This window comes from Dipodomys spectabilis, unplaced genomic scaffold (assembly GCF_019054845.1).
Source record: "Dipodomys spectabilis isolate Male_0828 unplaced genomic scaffold, ASM1905484v1 ptg000150l, whole genome shotgun sequence".
NCBI classification, from domain to species: domain Eukaryota; kingdom Metazoa; phylum Chordata; class Mammalia; order Rodentia; family Heteromyidae; genus Dipodomys; species Dipodomys spectabilis.
Genome location: NW_024870827.1, coordinates 90,931 through 95,742, shown reverse-complemented (window position 1 = coordinate 95,742; position 4,812 = coordinate 90,931). Strand labels below are relative to the sequence as shown.

The window sequence follows — 4,812 nt, the reverse complement described above, 5'->3', positions numbered from 1 at the left end:
ATATGTTGCTTGGGACATGGTGAGAAGTCTTGCCCCTGTTATCTGATGATGCAGGTAGGAATGCTTCACAAATATGGAGAAAACCAGTTTGGGACAAGCGAGTTAAACAATAAACAGAGCAGCAGAGTAAAATCCATTATAGATTAGAGGAAAAAATTGTTTTTTACCATGTGGATTCAGAAGACCAAGAATAGTTAGAATGTATCACAAGTTTATACTAAAAACATTGCACTGATACTTTTTATAGTCTAATATATATATTAAACCTAATTATTTATATTCAAATTCTATTTATTGGAATAAATAAATATAAATTTATTTGTCAAATTGTCAACTAATTCTAGTAAGTTTCATTGTGTGAAATATAAAATCAGTACATATAAATATAAAATATATAACTATATATAATATAATTAAAAGGCATACGTTTTGCATTGTTCTGTTGTAGTTACTGTATTAAAGGCAACTCTGTTTTAAAGTATTATTCCATTATCTCTACCTCAGTGTTTGATAGAGTTAGACCTAAAGCTTTACCATTTGTAGATTTACAGCATGGAGGCAAGAGGAAACACTGTGATTAAAACATTATCAATTCAATGTCTAATAACGAGGAGAAACATATGCACTTCTCCTGCAACTATGAAAATATTTGGTGATAAAAAGGCAGTAGTGTAAGTTCCTGCCTGGTTGGATGGTAGACAGGCCAGGACATTAAGTTATCATGCATACGAACAATTTTTTCACCTTCTTGGCTTTAGCTACTTTTGAAATGGAGGTATAATAAAAATTATATTTTGATAAAATACCTTCTAGTCTGAACAGTTCTATTTGAACTGTTCATCTCTCTATGATCCCTTCTAACCAAGATTAGCTTTGTTCTAGTAAGACAATCTATGCTGTCAGGGTAAGATATTCTGGTTGGTCTGTTCCCACATGGAAGAAGGGTAAAGGCTCAGGTAAACATTTGTTCCAGTAACACCTCATTTGGGAAAATGTCAGCTGAAGAAGTTTAGAAGTAGCTCTTAAGCAACGCTTACTTTGAATACATTAGGCCCACAAAGCTAATTCAGTTGGATAAATAAGTACTTGAAAATGCCATCACCTTTGGACCTATCTATAAATAATTGAGAGTATGATTAAATTCCAAATAAAAAGACTTAAGATAGTCATTGACAAAAAAATTTGCAAATGTGAGCAATCGACTGATCAATATAATTTTTCCACTATTCACAGAATTTTAGGGAAATAAGATCGATAGCATTGTTAGGAACAATAAGGTTTCCTTTTTACAAGTAGGCACCCATAGATATAAGCCTGTATAATGATTGCATCATTAACTACTTAAATTTAGAGGATACTACATGCTTCAACAGCATGTATACTCAAATTACAATACAGAGATTAACATGGCACTTGCACAAGGATAATATGAAAAAGTGAGAAGTATTCCATATTATTCATCCTTCAGATGCAAGAAATGAAAAACAGTTATTAAAAAGTTGATTACAAAATTACAAGTGTAACAATACACGTAATTCATAGAATTAAATTTAGTTTGACATCAGTGTATTAAATTTTCACCTCACAAAGGCGTTTACATAGCATAAACTTTACAAATCTTTTCAAATTAGAGAACATTGTCATTTTATCACAAAGAAAAATAATATTAAGTCCTAGAAAAAAAAGGAAGCAAACTGTTTCTATATGGAATGCAATCGGAAAGGACACATTAGTGAACCCATATATTGTAAAATAATGTAGAATTCAAAGAATATCTAGGAGAAAATAAAATAAATTATGAACATTTTGCAAACATAGAATATAGTATATTTTAAAATATACTTTTTCAGACAAGCACCAGAAATAGTTTAGTTTCTGTACTACTCATTTCAACAGGTATATTAAAATTATTTCTGATTAAAAATCACAAACTCTGAAGAAAATATTATACATGTATACAAAAACTATTGAATACATTTTGACATCCAAGGCAGGCAATTCACTTGGAAGAATTCCGCAGAATCCATGAATTTTTACAGTAAAATATTGGTGTTGCCGGGGACTGGTGGCTCATGCCTATAATCCTAGCTACACAGGAGGCTGAGATCTGAGGATCATGGTTAAAATCCAGCCTGGAAAGGAAAGTCTGTGGTACTCTTATCTCAAATAAACCACTAGAAAACTGGAAGTGGAGCTGTGTCTCAAGTGGTAGAGCGCTAACCTTGAGCTGAAGAGCACAAGGGATATCTGGGATAGCTCCCAGGCCCTGAGTTCAAGCCCCATGACCGACCAAAAAAAAATATATTGATCTTATTTCATTGTGAAAATATTTTGTAGGGACACAAAAGATGGACTTGCATTTTTGAAATTTAAGAAACTTAACCCAACCATTAGGACTTCATTGAACAATTTGTACAGCCTTCCACAACTTCATAGAGGTAGTGATACATACTTATCCTTTTGGCAATATCAAATACGGTTTCTTCTATGTTGTTCTTCAGGCCTGGTTTTATATAATGGTTCAACAGAAGGTGATCCAGCGTACCTTTGCTATCTCAATTCTCAGCAGCAAGATGTAAGGGTGTCAAGAGTTCTTTAGTTTGGGGAAGTGGCGCTGTGGCTCAACCAGTAGAGCACTCGCCTTGAGCTGAAGAGCACAGGGACAGCACCCAAGCCCAGAGCTCAAGCCCCACAACCGACAAAAAAAAAAAAAATCCACAACACCAACAAAAAACAAACAAACAAAAATATTTGGGCTGGGAAGGTGGCTCAGTGGTAGAGCACTTCCCTTGCATGCATGAGGCCCTAGGTTCTATTCCTCAGCACCACATAAGCAGAAAAAAAAAAGCCAGAAATGGTGCTGTGGCTCAAGTGGTAGAGCACTAGCCTTGAGCTGAAGAGCTGAGGGACAGCGTCCAGGCCCAGAGTTCAGGCCCCACGACCAGACCAAAAAAAATTTTAAAAAAAGAGTCCTTTAGTTTGGGCATTGGTATCTGTATCATGATGAAGTAAGAAAGAAGCCACTCTGGTATTATTCCACGTATATGCACTGTGCAGCGGTGTCCAGTCATCTACAGGTATTGCATGTGCCGATTGAGACACCAACTCACTGGCAATGTCCAAGTGTCCACTGTAGGCTTCTCAAAGAGGGGTATACTCATCATCATCCCTACTATTAACATGAGTGGCCTTTTGGGAAAGAAGTCTCCGCACTGCAGTAAGCTGAATATTTTTGGCAGCCCAATGAAGATATTTGCTTGGATCCTTCTCCAATTTTTTTTCTTGCAATTGATACCATTCCTTACTTTTTCATCTTGTTCCCCATATTCCTAAGAATTGCCTAACCAGAGACTTTGAGTGCCAGTGGGAATGAGGTATCCATGTATTTCTCTAATAGTTCCCATTGGTTGAACTAGTCAGAAATACCCGGTGAATTTTCTGCATATGTTTATTCACCATGATTTATTTTCTCTTTTTCCAATTTTACTATTCGAAATTATTCTAACTGGAGAGTAGGGAGTTGATGGAGAACAGCAGAAAGATGTTCCTCCATATTCAAATTTACACACTGAAAATGAGGACCAGTGATGTCTACATGTGTAGCTTATTCTAGGAATGAGAAAATAGGAAATAATGCCTTTTATATATGATTTGGGAAATGGCAGAGCAAAAAGTGAAATGATGCAACCAAAAATATAAAAGCAAAATAAATTAGGATAATTATGGACCAATCATATTGTCTATGAGAACCAAGAAAGGGAGAAAGAAAGAGAGAGACAGATGTGTAATGACCTAGCTAGCCACAAAATCCATGCCTCTGATCAATTTATAGAGCAAAGAAAAATTTATTTTTAAAAGAGATGGAAATAGAATTTATGTATTTACTTGAAATTAGTAAATACATTTTAGTAGCCTACGTAAAGAGATATAACTTTGACCAAATTACAGACAATAAACTAAATCCTTGATAATTCTAGTAACAGATTTGACTGAAATCAGTTGAATCATACTTTTCCTGTACAATGAAGGAATAAGAAGGTAGTAAAGCAGCTAGAGAAGGCAGGGAGATTTTGTCTTGACAAAACTTTTTGGAAATTGGTATTGAGGATTTCTTACTGGTGATCCATTTGCACTGGAAGCATGATTCTGAAGTATTGCTTGCTGATTCTGAGCTATTGATTTGATCATTATATTCTCCAAGAAAAAAAATGAGAATTGATAGTTAAGGACTACTAATACATTTTGGCCTTCTCACTAAGCACTTTCAATCATCAAAATCAGATGAAGACAATAGACAGGCCTACTTTTTAGATGAAAACAAGTGTCTTTGAAAAAACAAGGAATGTATGTAGTCATGCAAAGGACTTCTATTTTACCAATGCCTCATACATTTTACTAATGTTGGGTACCAATAAATACTGGATCTATTAGAATGCACTTAAAGCTCATATGTTCAATAGTGAGTTCTCTTACACTATATCATGGTATTTTTGTGTATGATTTTAAGAATAAATTTACATTACTAACTTTCTGACAGGACAGTATCATCACTGTACATCTTGCTTCTATACTCTCATTTTAAAATTACTATCTAAGTATGGGTATTAGATAACTATAGAGGAAAAAGTAGAAGCTACACTGATGGCTTATGTCTTTAATAGTAGTTAATCAGAAAGATGAAATCTGAGGATTGTGGATTGAAAGCAGACCAAGAAAAAAAAGTCCATTAGATTCTGATTTGAAAGTAACCAGCAAAAGCTAGAAATGGAGCTGTGGTGCAAACAGTAAAATGCTAGCCTTGAGAAAACTGAA

At 34.5% G+C, this 4,812-nt stretch overlaps 1 pseudogene; it reads left to right on the top strand.

Annotated features, from left to right (window-relative positions):
- Nucleotides 1–1,361: 1,361 nt before the first annotated feature.
- Nucleotides 1,362–1,458, top strand: LOC122118416 (annotated as a pseudogene).
- Nucleotides 1,459–4,812: the final 3,354 nt, after the last annotated feature.